The sequence below is a fragment of the Bactrocera oleae genome, chromosome 2, assembly GCF_042242935.1.
Source record: "Bactrocera oleae isolate idBacOlea1 chromosome 2, idBacOlea1, whole genome shotgun sequence".
NCBI lineage: Eukaryota > Metazoa > Arthropoda > Insecta > Diptera > Tephritidae > Bactrocera > Bactrocera oleae.
Window position 1 is genome coordinate 24327950 of NC_091536.1, and position 19052 is coordinate 24347001.

General features: G+C 36.1%; 1 protein-coding gene across 1 annotated transcript in view; it reads left to right on the plus strand.

Moving 5' to 3' along the window:
* Positions 1 to 4687: 4687 nt before the first annotated feature.
* Positions 4688 to 19052, plus strand: part of Nlg4 (Neuroligin 4) — a 117156-nt gene continuing 102791 nt past the window's right edge. The window contains exon 1 of the mRNA XM_036377282.2: positions 4688 to 6028. The gene's annotated coding sequence lies outside the window, so the exon portion shown is untranslated. The remainder of the gene's footprint in view (positions 6029 to 19052) is intronic.

Here is a 19052-nt window from a genome sequence, read left to right on the forward strand (position 1 = left end):
CAAGCTGCGTTAACGTTCCTCACACACACGCTCAAAACTTCGCAAACAGCACTCGTTCAATGTCGGCAATAACGATTTTCCCCCTCCAATACCGTTACCCGACCGGTGTTCCAGTACGACATGTGAATAGACCATGCCGCAGCAGCTGTCGCTTCGCAGCCTCAGTCGTTTGGAATCCTTTCGTGTGTCTGCGCGTCCGCAAAACGAGTGCGCGTGTAAAGCTGAATTCGTCCAGTGGTGATTACCTTCCGTAACGTTGCGACTATTGAATATATTAATAGCGGTTGTTTGAAAACGAACAGCTGTCGCACAGTCCGAGAAATATAAATAAGCGACTTTCTTAAATATTTCAACTAATTTGTAATTACTATGAATGGCGTGAAAATAACCGCAAATGTGTGTGCGTGTGTGCATGTGTGAACAAGTTGCAAGTTGCGTTGTAGCAAGATTATTGCTACCACGACATAAATAAATTTAGTCGATGAGGGGCATTTGTGCGTGTGTATTGTGGCATATCGCGACACAACGGCATTAATGCGGCATAATAAGAACATGCTTTAAGACCAAAAAATGTGCACACGTAGCGTAAAAAGAGCGCATAAAAGAATTTGCCAAATAAAAGGCAAAGTGGAATTAAATAAAGTAGATTGAAGGCAAGCAAGTGGCAACTTAAACGGTATAGGCGACGCTGCCGCAGCGGCCAAGTGAAATCGGAATAAATCCTGTTGGCAGGCAAACGTTAGCCGCGCAGCTCAAGCTGCTTACGTCGCGTTTTTTTTTGTTTTTGTTTTTTTGTTTTGCTGATTGACGCAAAGTTTCAAAGGATTAGGATAAGCGAGTGCGCCACTGGCTGCTAATGTGTACACACACACACACAAGTGAGGAGAAGAGCGTTGGGATGGACATGCGGAAGGCAGTGTGAGCAGTACTGACGCAACGGCGAAGTGATGGCGACTGAGTGACTGACTGACAGGCTTAAAGCACGCACACGTATGCGCTACGCGTGTGTTGTGTATATGTGTTTGTGCTGGCAATGGGTGCCGCTAGCGCCTTAAAGTAGGCAATCAGCACTTGACATGCCTGCGTGCTCATACAGCCCTGCATGCCGTAAGCGTTGGCGAATTGAGAACAAAATTGTTTGATTCTAGCTCGCTTTAGCGTTTTAGCTTTTCATATTTGCTCTTTTGCTTACTTTGTCGTGTATTAATTGAAGTCTAAAAAAATTATGAATTGAAACATAAAATGTTCAATTCTTCCTCCTGACTGTTTCTTATGAACTGGATTGGATGGATTTTATGAGCATTCGAAAGAAAAAAGGAGAAAACCCGTTAAATAACACCCGGCAACTAAAGAGTGCCTCGTTTGTATAGTCTTTAACTTGTATTAAAACTGTGTACCGGTGGCCAATTAGAACGAAAATGTGGTCCAAAATTTAGTGTTGTTTAGTGTAGTGTTAGTAATTAGGTCATATTTGAAAAAATATACTTATTTCATAAAAAAATGCGTTTGAGCAATAATTTGGTGAATTCTTCTAAACCTTATTTTGCTGCAGTTGTGGGTTCTTAGGTTTGTTATGGCGCATAAGTGCTATAATTCGCTGTCACCATTTTCTTAGCCCTTTGCTATAAATATTTATAAACAAAAATTATATTCATGTCATGCATTTTTTTCACTTGCTTAGTCTGAGCAGTACTTGAATTTTGGTAGGCGCTATAACATATCTGATCAAATTTGACCCGGATAGACAAAAAAGCACCATTTTCAAGTATAATATTTAATATAAATCTTTATTGTCGCACACATGCCAATTTTTATATAATACAATTTTTCGCACGCCACTTGGTTGGGATCAAATACTTGTATTCATTCCTGAAAACACTGCTACCACCAGTCGGGATTAAATTTGATCCGATGGAAATCGAAACCTACTTTCCTACCTAGTTGTCACTCGAGGCACTTAATGCTGTTGCCAACAGGTGCTATAAAATTGCAGTTCGTTCAATCACCTACAAAGAAATCAAATTTTGAACTAAACGAGAATTCCATTGATTTATAGAGGTTTAAATTAAAATTAAAGAAATCACAGAGTTCAATAATATTACCTTAGTCATATTTAATGAAAGGGCGTCCTAGTGAAATCCGCAGTGTGATTATAAACTTAGAATTTTAAGTATCATAATTGAAAAATTTTCTCTATGCGAAAATAGAATTGCTAAATTACATTTGTTTTCGTTATAAATTTATCACCCCATTTGTATATCCTTATTGTGCTGCTCAAGGCAAGCGAGAAACCCATACTCCATCATAAATTAGTTACACCAGCGTCGTTATGATCGTTGGCCCGATTTCTTCGCCGCCCTCTCGTGCCAGCCACGGGCAGGGAAGCAGAGTAGCTTTTAAAGCAAAAGCAAGCAACATGAAAGCAAACGAACATTGCTTGTGGTCATGCATAAATTAAAAGCGCGTTCTCATCAGCAAAGGCATACACACACACACCGCCATACACAACCTCACAAAGTACACCAGCCACGCACTTAGCCTGGCAGCCTACATAAAATGTTGGCACACACTACTACACAGTTGCCGCGCAGCGCGGCGCGGCGTACTCCATTTAGAGTGCATTGCCATTGCTTTCCATTTTGCCTTCGCCTTCAACGCGTACTAGTAAGGGCGTGTGAAAAACACACCTCCATTATGCATAAGCCCTTTTGTGGCATGCAACTAAGCACACCAAGTTACTCAACCGTTATGTATATGACGTTGCAGCGGCCGCATAAATGTGCCGTGCTAGAACGTCAGTTAGAATTTGTGACGCGATCGCGTGTATCAAATGGGAATTGCCGTTTGAAATTTTGAAAATGTGAAACAAAATTTGCAAACTGCCAAACATGCGACAACATAGTTCGCGGTAATTACAGAATACTTAGAGGCGTTTAGAGGCTGGTCTAACGAAAGTCCACCAAATGTGTATGCAGGCAATAAAGTCGTGTATAATTTGCTGAATTATGTTAATAGCCGCAAATAATATAAGAAATTTGCATAAAAAACATTCCCTTTGCATATCTGCAGGCGCGTGATCTTGGCAAAACTCAAAAAAATATACTACATTAAATGTGCGCTTGTGTTAACAATTTGCATAAGCTCAAAAGAAAGGAAGCAGGCTACGCGCATTCACGTAAACGTCTCTCAGCGTAAATGTACAATATGTGGGAGCTGAAAGAAGTGAAAATATGAAATATCAGTTGCATAATTTTACGCTTCATAATAGAATCCATTTGTTTTCCGAAAATATATTTAAGCGCATCAAGTCTGACAGCATAGTTAACTAAACAAACTTATGCACACACACATGCATGGCATACACTTATTTTGCGCAAAGTTGCCAACGTGTTTCAACGCTGTTGACCCAAATTCGCCTCAAGATATTTGCTCACAGAAACCAGAAGTTGGCTTGTGTAAATCAACCGACTTTCTGCATATACATATGTATGTATATACTTGTGTCAATATGAATGCATATACATGTATGTTAAGTTGCATGTGAAGGTGCATGTAATTGGCTGTAAACGCGAAATTTAAATGCTACACACACACACACACATATATATATATGCACGTCACGAGGTTACAGCGCTAGAAAGCCGTGAGTACGTATAGAACTATGTTGGAGCTTATCTACAACAAAAAAGCTTTGAAATATGCATGTGTAAAGCTGGTTTATTAAAAAAACTGAACGCTTTATGAAAACTTACTATTCTATCTTATCCTTTCAGTTTTAAAAAAAATTTAAGGAAGTTAGTAAAAATTAATTTAACCAAGAAACCACATTTAGCTGCTTTACAAATTTTTACGACTTTCTTTTTAAAACTCGATAAAAAAATTTCTGTGAGAACAAGTCGCTAATAATAAAAAATAACTTATAGGTGTTAACTTAGAACTTATAGCAGTTAATTCTAGTAAACTGTATATGACTACAAAATATTTTCGAACTAAGCCGCAATTTTGAAAAAATTTAGTTTCATAATAGTTTCAATTATTCAATCATCTTTATGCATTTAAAATTTCAATGAATCAATATTGAATTGAACATTAACAAATGTAGCCTACAGTTAGGGGCGCCAGAAATCTTCCATTTTCATGCTCATTAACCAACTTGATAAATTTCATCATGAAATAATTTTATCTAAAAATAAAACTTTATCTAAAATTAATAATAAAATTTTATCTAAAATTTTTTTTTTTAATATTTTGTCTTCTCAGTCTTATTTAGTATGAAACTTAAACGAAATTTCCAACATCATTGCATACTACAAGGCGCATTTATTAAAAATATAGCAGACAGCTTTTATAACCAAATTTAAAATAAAATTGTAATAACCCCGAAGCGAAGTCAAGTCTTACAGTGCATAATAGGTTACAGACTTCCTGCCATAGTCTTAAAATTATATTTAATTAAGATTAATGGATTATGTTGAGGCTCTCCAACGGCAAATGCGTTGGAACGCAATTTTATATAACTAAATTTCAAACAGAAGCTTTTCTCTTGTGCTTAATACAAATGACTTACGTCTTCGTTTATATACCTCTTTCTGGCTAATTTTCTCACATTCCGACTCTTTGTTTTAAATATACTTAGTACACTTACGGGGGTAATTATTTTTAATTAACTTTACTATTTCAGCTCGAAATCCGAAGTAGCGCCCGCACACGAAAGTGTGTAATTAACCGCTACATTTATCTGCATGTAATACAAAATAGTTTAAAGTGCTCAAAAAAACATTGATTATCAATTAAATAACTGTGATTAGGGTAAAAGAGAATAATACAAAAAACCATAATAATGCTAAGTGTGCATCTAACCGCAAAAACGTTTAAGTGCCAATAAGCTAAAACACACGTGCCAGTTAAAAGCCAACGAGGCAGAAGTCAAAATCGCCTTGGTTTCAACCCGAACATTCCGCGGCTGTAAACCCACTCAGTGCCACAAAGGAAGGGTGATTTTAGCGCAGTGAAGTATAGCTGTATTGATCAGGAATTTAAAATGTGTGTGTGTGCAAAAATTTGAGTTCAATACGCGCAATAAAAAATCGAAGCGAAATAAAGTTACAAATCAATAGAAGTGAAAAGTGCCAGAAAAACACGCCTGCACCGTAGACACTCACAGCTCAAGTAGGGGCTGCGACAAACGAGGAAAAGTGGAAATTCAGTACGCACGAATACTCGCATTTCAAAGGCGGCAATAAAACAAAACGCAACAAAAAGTCTATATAAATCAAAAGTCAAAGTGGCAAATGAGTGATGTCGCCGAGCAAAACCAAAAAGAGGTCGAAAGACTTGCTGTTACGTAGCCTCTGAAATCGAACTGTGGAAAAGTAAAGCAACTTTGTTGTAGCGGGGCTTGGGGCCTGCGCTGAATGCCGCTCAAATTGAAACCTAACTAAGCGTTAACACAGCAACAAGAACAACAAGATCAAGCACAAACGAAACACACGCAATCAGGAGGAATGTTTGGCAAGTGTGGAAACTAAAGCACAAAGCAAACAATAATGAAAATTATAAGTGGGTTGCACGTGAGCCGCGTGTAGAAATGATAAAGCAAAGTTTGCACACATTTAAACTTCAGTTACAGCAGCGCGAGCTCTTGATTTCGCACAGAAAGTAGCTGACCAAAGCAAAGTGAATCAAATACATTTGCAACGCTAACTGGAGCGTAGCATTGAGTGGAGCGAACTAAACCGTTAAGCGGGTATAATACAAAGTGCGCTCATATGTGTGACTATTTGCAGGAAAATATAAATATATGTGAAATCAAAAAATGGAAAGAAAGCTGTTTAAATAATAGAAAGCAAAACAAACTATGTGAGAAAGTGCATGTCTTCGAATATAAAGAAAATGTTATTAACAATAGAGATCAGAGCAAAAGCAACAAAAGTTGTCAGGCTACAAACTTACACAAAAGAAAATAAAGCAAAAACTACTAACAAGACCGCAGAGTAGGAGGCACAAAGCCGGCGAATCAACAATTGAGGTAAGTTAACTGAAATGGTTTGTCAAACGAAGCCAAGCGATACGTTTGTGAGTAGGCAAAAAGAGATACTCATAACAACCCTTAGAGAGTGCGCTCTCGAGCGAACAAACTCATACTCTTTGATCAAACATGATCCGGACCCGGTTTTATAATATACATGCATGCAAACCAATATCAAATCCATACACTTGTAATCCCCGGCTGAAATGACCGTCAGTACCTTCAGCAAATTACATTTATTAGTTTCCATGGACTTATGGTGGTTCTCCGAAGCGTTCACGAGGTTTTTCCTGTAGACATATCAATATTCGAATTAAAGCTTTAACTTACTTAAGAGTAACTTACTTATTAATCACGAAATTGCAAACTACAAATTTTGTTTATTTTGGTAAAATAAAATTCGAAGGTTTCTTCCAAAAATATGTTATCTTCACATTTCTGCTTGGCTATTGGAACTTCAAAACTTCAGCACTTCCGCCTGTCTACAGCCCAGCATTGTTCTTACAGCCATCTGCATTAGGTAACTGTGGTGTTTTTCCTGCCTTGCCGTGCAGAGAATTAAAGCCAAAGTCAAGGACGACAAATAACAGTTTTGCGGCAGTAAGGGTGCAAATCCACCTGGCCGCATCTATAAACACTAAGTAAATGAGCAAGCAAAAGTTAATTCCTTAAGTTAAAGTGAGAACGGACACAGGTACACAACAAAGAAAAATAAAATCAATACAAATACAACACTTAACTTAATACAGGCGCAAACACATGCCTCGCAAGCAAAAACAACTGGAGTGTTGACCGACCGGAGAAATGACGCCGTCAGAAATGTGGACTGTTAAACGTCTCCCCATCAAACTTAATGGTAAGAAACTATTAAGTGGGCGAAAAAGGTTCATGAAACTCCTCTCCACTACAATTTCCCAAGCATGTAAGGGGTGCGTGTGTCGAGGGGAAATACTATACTACGTACATAACGGAGCTTCTCTCTCTAACAACATTGCTGCTTTTTGATTATGGTATCGAAATAATTTCAAGTGAGTCCATAAAATGAATAAATAGGTGATTGGCAAAGCACTCAATTTAGTCGAAAAGTCAAGTGGCACCAGACTGTCCTGAAGTTACTACATTGAACAATTCAATCATGACTGCTATATAGACGCAATAAAATGAACCTTACTTTGCATTGACATTTTAAGCAGCAATTACGTTAGAACGAACTTTCTATTAAAGTGGTGGCGTATATAAGGCACACAGGTGGTGAGAATTGCGCTTGCACTTGACAAGTGTTATTGTGATTATTTGAGGAAAGTATAATTCATATAATTCAATAACATATTGCCACCAAAATTTTTCTTAAAAAAAATTGAAGAATTGTTTTAGTTTCTCTCAAATGAAAAAAAAAATAAATTACCATGAATCACTTCAAATATTTCTGGTAATGCTAAAAGCTTCGGTAACGGCGGCGCAAAATCGAAAGTTTTTCTTTTGATACATTTTGTGATTAACTAATAATATTTCTTCGAACAATTACACAATTTTATTACAAATTCATCAAGCTTGACTTGCTTACAAATTTTAAAATTTCTATTTCACTGCGTTCAATGCTGAAAAAATTAATCACATATCACATTTTGACGGCAGCATTTGATATTTCATTTTCAATAATATTTCCTGTAACAGTAGTACTTACTGCCCACCAAGGCTTATAATCAACACTTGTATTAGTGAAAAAAAGTGCTCTTAAAGTGCAGAATTTATTCTGAGTATCTCGAAGTCATACAATCGGGTCATGTTGGTACTTCCTAGCATTATCCCGTTTAGGTTTTCCCGGTTCGGCAACTAACTTACCAAATAATTTAGAGAAGAAGCGGGTTTGGGCGATTTATGAGCTTTGTAAGGCTAAGTTTTAAAATTATAATTGTGTGAAAGACTACGAGAGAACTCGAACATTTTTGAAAGAAATTAGTTATCGAAAACCAATCTTAATTAAAAAGCGAAGTAAAATAATCTGAGCGAATCTAAATGTCGTGGCCAGCTTCATAGTCTGGAAACTTGGAATAAGCTGTAGCTATTTCGGTAATATTATCTTTTGTAAAAATTTAACTCCCTGACTTTTTTAACTAAATTTTATGCATTAACGCACTTTGCTGATTTTGAATAAAGGCATTTTGTAGGCGTGACTATAGCCTAATACGGTCGTTTACGCAAGCTTCTTTACCGCTTTTGCGTTGTAGTGCAAAATAGGGCTTACACTCAACCACTTCTCATTTTATTGCGTACAAATATGCAGAACTCGTCTCAAAACAAAATGTTATCTAGTCTTGTTGATTAAGCGCAGCGCTCACTGATGCTCAGCATAGTAAGCTAAATACGGCAAATAATTGTATATACTCGCTTTAGTACGTGTTGTGTGCATTTGTATACACTTGCCAGTTGAATATCCACTGACCTGGCTAACTTTGAGCTGCGATTAAATAGGCCAAAGTTCGGTAGGATTATGAAGAGTACTGAACTGTGCAAAAAAGCGAGCGAAGTGCCTGTAAACAAAAAGAACTAAGGGAATGTCGGATGAGCAAAAATGATTGAAATAAGAATTGGCTAAAACGGGAGCACAGCACAAAAATCTTTTTATTTGAATTTACTTTCGAATGAGTTTTAAGCCAAACTACTAGCCGAAAGCCAATTCGTGTACATTAGCAACAAAAAAAAAGGGCAAAAGATGAACTTCTGAATGAAAGAGGAAACTATTTGTTGCTCGAAAAATAGAAAAACAAAACTAACAAAATTAAAATAGCTTTGTGTGCAGCTTCTTCAGAGAATTAGGTTATGTGGTAATATTGCTGCTTGTGGTATGGTTGCACAGAGTGTAGTTATATATTGGTGGTCAGCGGAAGCCGTAATACAATACAGGCATGTATATTTAACCACAACTAACAACTAACGGGAATTTCTATTTCGAGCGAGTGATTTAATCATTTATGTTGCATTATATTTCCAGCTAATTTCTCTCGAATTTCTGAAACCGAAAATGAAATGATGAAAACAAATAGAATACTTAAACTATTAAAAGTGTCGGTAGAAAGTCAAAGCAAGAAAAGAAGGTTATCTTTCACATATAAAAACTTGATTTTGATAGTTCAGTTTATATGGCAGCTTATGCTGATGTGATTCGATATCGCTGATTCCAACAAATGAGCAGCTTCTTAGGTAAATGAAGACGTCTGCGAAATTTCAGATCGATATCTCAAAATATGTGATACTAGACAGACGACTCCTGTAAATATGAACCGCTCCATTCAATATGTTTCACCCCATTATATGGCATTTCTTGATTGCTGCTACAACACAAAGTTCCTGCAACATAAGCAGGCTCACACACATACACACGCACTATAAATAAGTCTTTCGCTCGTTTTGCTGCCATACCTTGTGGCGTTTATACAACCAACCAAAAGATTTTCATATATCATTCTCACAGTTATTTTTCGTCTAAAAACATGAAGAGCGCCGTCTAGCTCGTACGCCATACCGCTTGTTCATCGATTACTTTGGCAATATCTTCATGCTCATATATTTCTCTATTGCTACAATTTTATCGATTTACTTTATGTGCTTCCCTCATCCCATGCGCGATTTTGTGCCAATAAAGTTCCGGCATTCGCACGGTTTGCTTCAATTTACTTGCGGTACTGCGACGCCCAGCATTTCGGCATTTCCGTGTTAAGCGCTTTTTGTCGGTTCGTTTTGGCGCTGTCAAGCAATTTACGAGTAGTGGCGCCCCTTTTTCGCCAGTTTCCAAATTGCTTTTATATTTGGCCGGGTTGTAAGCGTGTGTTTGTAGTGTATGTGTCTCCTTCACAGTCTGAGTGCTTTTGATGCCAATCGGGGTTTTGCGTGCGCTTTTTGGGCTTTTCTTTAGATTTTGGTCGAAATTTTGCTTGTAAATAACCAAATTTTGGCTCCCCGCTTCTCTATTTTCAGACTTATCGATCAGCGTATACCCACTAAATTAGGTAAATAGCTATTGCAAATAATTTTTCTAACTAGAATGCAGTCATAAAAAATAAAATTTTATTCGATTCACTTTTCTCTTTTGCAAAAATGTATAAAAGTAAAAGGCATTGCGCAAAACTCTGGGAATCGAAGCAACTTAATTAGCGTGGCAATCGTCTTTAGCCGTTATTTTTGCAATGTGAACCAGCACTCTTCTTTTTCTCTATAAAAAATGCAAACTCTCTCTTTGAAGCTTTAAGTAAAATTTTTCGACAAAGAGGGTAATTAATTTCGGGAAGTTGTTCCTCATTCTCACTCGCATTTTGACTTTATCTGGTCTCTTTTGCAATTAACGAAATGAGGGTGAAATGCAATGAAAATGCTTAAAAGGTGGTTCTTGACTTTTTGAGACTATTTAATTGAGGCGTATAAAATATTTTTGCGACAATACCAATTATTAGACATCTATAAAAATCTGCTTTTCAAGCGTTCACTGTGTAAGAACGCTTCTTCATATCATTATTACAATGATGTGACGCTATTTTATATTACGGTATTTTGCAATTTAGATTTATTTTAAAAATTTGTAAGCAATAATAAAGCTATTTTAAATACTTAGGTAATAACATTCTGGCTTTGATTCTCTGGATAAAACTTTGGATAAAACACAAACTCAATAATTTTCATGCATTTTGTCAATGCACTTATGGTTTGTCTGCGATTTGTGTGCTGCCGCTCACTACTTAACTCCCATTTTGAATGAACGAGTCTGCATGCCTTCAATATCCACATGACAGTTTTATTTTCAACTCAGCTTTCATTTGACTTAATGCCAAAAAAATTTGTAATACCCTTGTGATGGCAGCCACGTTCTTGTCGAACCACAACTGCGGTGGAATATGTTAAAACTCGTCGAGTCAGCAGCGCAGTCAAATTGGAATTCAATCAATTACCACAACAATTTCGCAATATGGCTAAATAAATATGGCTGCTCATTATGCTCAAAAGCCAAATGAGAATGCACAAAAAGTGCCCGCCATAGACGCCGCGAGTGGCCCAAGCGGGAGAAAATGTAAACATTTGGGGAAAAAAAACTTGTCTGTTTGGAAATTGCGGCAAATAAATTGAAAGCAAATTCCACAACTGAAATAATACTGCGTGGACGATAAGTAGCATCAAATTGAGTTACAATCGAACACACATGAACACAAAGGCCTTTTCCATGGAAGAGAATAGACAAATAGTTGTTAAGAGCGCTGAAAGGTTGCATTCAGCTGCATTTGTTGTTTTTGTTGTAAGTAGAGCTGACGAAAAACTCAAGCAATGAATTAGAATTCTGTCTGAAGATTGTGAAAGTCAAATTATTAATGGAACAGTATTGAAGTATATGGAAAATATATTGCTTTTAAGTGTTATATCCACTTACAAGTCAGAATAAACGCGTGTTTTTGTGAACTCCTCAGAAGATGCACTGTTTTAAATTACAAAAAAAAAAAATAGTTGCATTTATAGCATTTAGTTAAAACAGTCGATTTTTGTAAAACGTTCGTACTTCAGAGTGGTTTAAAAAACGAAATTATTACCACAATATTATTTCTCCGATCATAACCCGACTAATACATCTCAGAAATCATGTGAAAATTTTAAGTCATTCAGTTCAACCGAAGCGGAGAAATTTTCCTAACAGACTCCGAGAACAACATTACAAAAAATCAGTTTTAAATGTTGGGAGACGATTACACTAAGTTAAAAGTTCTTACAAATACTTACACTCATATCTTTTAAACTATTTCCCGAATCAACTAAAAATGTTCAAATACATGTAAATTCGCTGTATAAGCAATTTTTGGAATGCAAAACACGATAGACACCAACATGTGTGGAAAATCGCCAATACCCTCGAAACGAATTGTAAAGTTTTTGAAATTCATGACCAAGCTGGGACGTCTCATAAATGTGAACACAATTCCCAGGCACATGCGCGGCGCGAGTAAAATGCAGCACCAAGCATGAGTGGAATTTTTAATATTTCGTCGAACTTAGACATTTTTATTTATAAAAACGTTGGCAACCGGATATGTGTGTGTGTAATGTGCGCTATTAAAATCACTTGCTTTAACGGTCTAATAGTCAGTCAGTCAAATGGCAAGTGCGCAGGAAATGCGACAGGAAGTCTCGTTGCAGCCAGTTCGAAGGCAAACGAATGTGTTGCGTCGCTATCGATTGCGTTATGTGATATGTGCGTTGTCGCTTATGTGAGTGTATTTGCTGGTGGAAAGTCAAAAATAAATAAATAGCGCTACAGAAATCCGGTTGCACGTGCCTCTTCTTCTCGCCTCTTCTTGAGTGAGCAGTTAAAGCCAAATGTTGCCAAAGCAGCAAATGCTCCAATAAACGCGCTGAACATACAAAAACGGCACTCGTGCTTATGCCCCAAGTGGCAGTTAAGAACATGCGAGTGCGTGTGGCGAGTTTAATAGGCTCGAGAGGCGGCCTTAAATGCGTAAAATCAAGTATTTTGTTTGAGGTTTTCTTATAACCCATGTTCATAGTGGCGTAACAAGTGTGTAATATGGTTTGTAATATGGTGTACATATAATTTTTATGTAACTAGTTAATATGTGCTATATATATAAGAATGTGAATAAATATTTACAATAATATATTCTATTGAAATCAGAAATTAATTGCCATTTGTCACAAGTAAGATTTAAAAATAGTCTGTTGCATCCTCAAAAGAATTTCATCATCTCATTGGTGGTGTTTTAAATTGAACTAATTGTGTTTTCTTAAAAATCTTACATACATACATATTTATATTTGGTTTGTCCATTATTACTCAAGCTGATTTTAGCTGACGCCTACCGAGCTCTTTATTTTCAAGCCATTTAACGAACCGCAGCTAAATAATTTTAAATTCCGATACGTCTTTACTGAGATTTTTTGTTCTTTTGCATTAAATTTTTTATCTCCAAAACAAATAAACCTACAACTTTGCAAATATATTATTTTAATACAAAATATTTCGCTCTACCAGAAAAGTAAATAATAATTTTTCCATAATATATAAGCCATTACTTAAAAAGTTAGACGCACTTAAAATTGTGTATTAAATGTATTGATTCCATGCAGTACACCATGTGGTATGAGCAACAAAGAATTTATAAGGCAATTGTTGAATGCTCAATATATTTGATGTATAACTCTTTTGTAGAGCGCAAAATTTCGCATTATGTTTTTTTTTCAAATTTGTGGGCTTACTTGTTTAAGTCAAAATATCAAAAACTCCTTTGTTATATATTGTACATAGGGAAATAAAAATTTTTTAGGCAGGGTTAAAATTGAAAACAAAGGGCTTCTTTATGTGGGATCATTTTTTTAGCGCAAAAACTGAAACTTCATAGGTTGGTTTCTATTTCAAAATAGGCATTTTTAACTCGCGCTAATGAGTCCATTAACTTTACATTAACTATAAATTAACATTAATTAATTTCATCGAGTACATCCCGATCTAGAAAAGTGTAACAGCATTCTACAACTGAGATGCCGCTGAGATGAGATGCTCTTGGACTCATGCGGATTCTGAAAATGTTTCCACTAATAGTTTTAGGTCTTCCATTCGCTAAATGCTGGTCAAATATTGGTGTTCACTTTTTTAGCCTCGACAATGGCGAGACTATACAATATACACATACATTTCGTTAGATGAGTTAAATTTCAAAAACTCTTGATAATAGTCTTTGATTTTCCTCACCAGTGGTAAGAATTTAAAGATGCTACGTTGAGTTTTAAGAATCTATATAGGTTAATATTCCATCCAAAGCACAGCATCTACTGCAAACTAATATTTTATTTTACTTTTCTTATCTCCTACATTTCATCCTATATAAAATACAAGTACATATGTTCAGGGTCCTCTCGTGCTCGACGCATTTGAATTGACTTCCCCTTAATCATCTTGGCTCCAAATTAGCATGCAGTAAAGCAGATTTAAGTGCAAAATGAAAGCAAGCCCAAATCACATGCAAAAACAGCCACATTTAGCATTGTGTGCAACAGACATACGGGCCCTAAATTCCACATCATAAGTTAGCCTTCAGCAGTAATACGCCGACCTCAACTTCTGGAAACACACTTGGTTGATTTTTAACCAGTATTCGGTTTAATAGTTACAACAGCAACAACAAGCCATTTTTTATGTGCCGTTTCGGCAATCAAATAGCAGCGAAAACATGGCACAAACATACAGAGTGGCATATGAGGCGAACCAACAAGCTCCCTTCTCCCTTTGCCTCCTAAAACGGCATGCTTTATGCGCTGTCGATAAACAAGAAAACAAGAATGCTTTATGACCTCTTGCTTCATTCGGATGAAAAGCGATTCCAGCCGTAGCGCAACAATACAAAATCATAAAACGAAGGCATTTGTGTGTGAGTATTTGTGTAAGTGTGTATACATCACCTCATGTCGAGCACGAGTAGTTGTTAACCACATGTGTGCGTCCTTTCTAGTTCGACTGGGCACACACAGGCGACACATACCATACATGCAAATGTAAATGTAAAGCATTTGCTGTTGTGCATTGCCATTTGTTGTTTTCATACTGACAGCGAGAGGCACTTACACACATAAATACATGTCAGTTGGCGTATTTACTTTAAAGTTGACGTCTGTGTTTAGGTGTGAGTATTTATTCAATATTAAAAAGTACCGGATATTTGCTGAGACTTCCACACACACATAAGTGTGTCATAAATACATACGCCCTACACGTAAGTAGCAATGGCGGAGAAAAACTGAGTGTCAGGCAGAAAGCTCGTTTATTCACACTTACACATACATGGAAATATATTTGCATATTGACATATACATATGTATATGTTATGTAAGTGACTTTTTACTGCTGCGTTTGGGTGTTTACGCCTTTTTTTTTTGCTGCCTTCGGTGCTTTCCCTGTGCTGTTTGGCAGACGCCTCGCTTTCAGTTGCTGCTTTTATTGTTGCTAACTGTTAGTTACTATGTGCAGCTAAGTGTCTTGTTTTTATGTTAACAAACACATTCGACAACAATGTAACATTAACAACAAAAGCAGCTGCGCAAAATTATGCTCACTCCAGAGTTCAGACAACTAATCAATTTGCAAAGCCAATACTCAACGAGCTATAAATTCCTTCACAGGTGCATTTCCTATAGCATAAAAGAGTATATAAATATATTTATCTCGAGTTTGACCGGTAAGAAATTACAGCGCTGTCTTGGACAAAAGTCTTCCATACAACTTAATTTAATTGCTACAATTATTGAAGTCCAATCCAAACCATTTATTTTCTGATTATAGCGTTGCTTTGTGCAATAATTCATGCCAAATTTCGTGAAGATATCTTAAATAAATAAAACAGTTTTTCTTCAATTACTTGATTTTTGAACGATCAGTTTGTGTGACAGCTATAAACTATATTTTGACAAATGAGCAGCTTCTTAAAGAGAATAGGACATGTGAAATAACTCATATCACGTTCTCTAAAACTGAGGAATTAGTTCGCGTATAAGCAAACAAGCGTACACAGCTGAATCGACTCAGCCGGTCATTCTGATCATTAATATAAATATATTCATTACTAAGCTTTGACTTCTGGGTGTTACATACATCGTTAAAAAATTATATAATACTCGTATATGTTATAGGATTAGCGAGAAACTAAATTTTAGCAAAGTCAGAGCAAAGTTGTGCTTATAAGTCAAATATCATATGCGCCTGTCTGCGCTAGGCATTTTTGTAACGGAAAGACATTATTGAATACTGAAATTATAAACGGTCATCTTGTAACGTGCTTGGGTGGACGCGTTAACCGCAAAAAAACCTTAAATGTAGCAACATTATACGCATCCAATCACAAAAAATTAGACCATTGCCTACATTTAGGCGTAAAGCATATTATCAATTTTATTTATTAGCCAGCAATAGTGAAAGCAATCACCATTGCTCCTAAATATTTATTTTTAATGCAAGTGGCTTCTTTATATTAAAAAATTATTTTTATTTATATGAAATATTAAAACGGGCTTGATAACTACATTTAGGCGCAAGAAGACCTACATCGACATCGTGATGATGCATACATAAATACTTACGGTGCTCTCTCCCCAAAAGATAAGAAAAGATTCAACGGCACGCAGTCACTCTTCTAGGCATCGTACATAAGAGCTCTTCACCTCAACTGCGCGCAACAGTTGGGTGGCCACTCATGCACATACAACGAAGTGGCATTAGTGGCAGGATAGGGAGCAACGCCAGCAAGTGCACACTTTTCTAATCAATCAATTTTCAAATCATTCATTTCAATTCATTTACTTGCGGCGCCTGAGATTGTGCAAGCACCAAACAGCCCAACAATCAGCACAACAACAAGAGTAAGACAACAAATAAGCAATAACTACAAGTGTAAACAGCGTGTGTGCATAACCGCAAAGCCACCGCTGGTATAGTAGAAATCACATTTTTGATTGGCATAGGCCATACAACTCTTTTTACTCTGCTTTCAACTCACTACATTTCCACCACATGTTCACCACTTTCAACATACTCATTTTGCAATTTTCATGCGCGTATAGAAAATATTTAAATGAAATTGCGCAAACAAACATATGTGGAAAATCATGTTGCACAAACCCGGCTCTATCTATGTATGTGTATATTAAGGTGTCCGTTATTTACCAAGTTAATTTTTTTCGCAAACGCCCTCTTTAGTTTTAGTTTCTTCCCAAAAAAAGGTTCCAACGCAAACAAGCTCTTTATTTTCATTTTTAACGGTACATAAAACACCCACAACATGAGATGTTCCGATACTTTGCATAAAGCAAGTAAACCTACAACTTCGAAAAATATATATTTTAATGCAAAATTTTCAGCTCCACAAAAAATGTCGGTATGATTATTAACATAAAATCAGTTCTTTAAAAGTTATACGCTGTTAGTATTAGTGAAGTGTATTCTAACAATACACCATGACGTATGAGCAATACAGAATTTATAAATCATAACTTTAGCAGCGTATAACTTTTAAAGGAATTGAGGAAATTTTATGAAAACAATTATTAAGATACTTACTGTAGAGTGGATTATTTCGCGTTGAGATCAAATTTTTGAGTTATAGGATTATTTGCTCGGAAAAGTGATTTAGGGACGGTTTAAAATGAAAATTAAGAGCTTGTTTAGGTTGAATCCTTTTTTAATACTGAAACTTCAGGGGGATGTTTAAAAAAATCATCTTGGGAAATAACGGACACCCTAATGTATATATGTCTATATAAAATAAGCAAGAACAAATACAAAATCAATGCTGCGGGAGCGCATAGAAAAATAACGCTAAAAATCGTGTCGAATGATTTCAATGGAACTGAGTGAGATTGAATTGAGTTGGTTTGAATTAAATTCATTTGGATTGAATTGGATTGCACGGAATTGAATTGATATGGTGAACACGCATTTTTGTACTTTTATATTTTGATTATACAAGCAAATACTCACATGATTGTTTTTTTATATATGTGTTTTTTATACATTTTGTTTGCTGTGAGATGGATCTCTGTGTGCGTATGAGTTCAGTTCCGTATGATTGATATTTCCATGGAAGCTTGCGTGAAGAGCGAATAGTGCGAAATCGTAAAACGAATGAAAAGAGCCTTTTAGTTGCTGCAAAAAATTATTTGAGCTTTAGAAGCAAAAATAGCAAAGAGAAACGAAACCCCCTTTCTTAGATGAACATGTTTGTGTGTGTGTGTATTGCACAAACTTTTAGTAAGTGAAACTAACTTTTCAAATTCAAATCATCAAATCAAAATTCGTAAATCAAGAATCAAAACTCTTAAAAGAAAATTCACAACATACAAAAAAGAAATATTGTATAAATGTATGAAACTTACTGTGAAATATGCTCAGATTTTTTTTTTTTTTTTTTTCGTTTACATAAAGAGTGGTCCGTTTGTAGCACAGTGCAATGATAATATAATAAATGGCCACTGGAGCAGTTACAACCTTTTTTTGAGAAAGCAAAAAATACTTAACTTTTAATGGAATAACTATTAATTGAATTTTCCCTTCTTATCACTTTGAATTTTTTTAGAAATAAAGGTGGAAGCTTTCCCTATGACCTGACTGCAGTCCACTGCCATACGAGAGCTGTTTCCTGTGTAACACTTAGTGCCAACTGAATGCTGCAAGCAGTAAATTGGTAGCTAACTTAATTTGCAATGAGTTTAAGTAAATACCGAGCTAAATGCAATAGACACAAACAACACACACACACACACACCCACACACAAATATCAGAATGTTGCTAGAGCAGGTCAGAGGAAAAAGGGTAAGGTTTAGCAAAGAGTTTGCTTGTAGATATGTGTGTGTGTGTGTGTGTGTGTCTGCATCGAAGGAGTGAGGACTCCTTTTAGTGAAAGTTGTTCATAAAACTTTTAACCCAAAAAATATGAAAAAGCATATGTAACACACACAAACATACGAATGCACACGCACTCATATGTTTACTTAGGTTATTAGCTCTAGTGGCATAATGCAAGGGACCTGCAACACAAACTCCAGCTAAGTGCATTTGTACATCTATACGTGTATCTGCATATTTGTGAGTGCACACGTATACGTTATGGTCTTATGGAAATATTCTGAGGTATAGTTGGAGTTGCTCGCTGAACTAAAACACTTCAAGGAGAGTATTAGGAGTATGAGAGTAAATTTGCTTATAAATATATATATAAATATTTGCGTGTGTGTTTAGGTTACTGCAGTTGCGACTTAGGAAATACGACTACATGACTTACCCAGATTTAACGCTTGTGTACTCTGTCGCTATACTCAGCGATTTTCAAATATAATAAGTTGTCGCAACAACCAAAACATTATGCAGACGAGAAAAAGCGTTAACTTCGGCTACACCGAGACTATAATACACTTCACAGCTGTATTTCTTATATAAAAAGAAATGTAGTTGTATCTTGGATTTGATCGATCAATTTGTATGACAGCTAT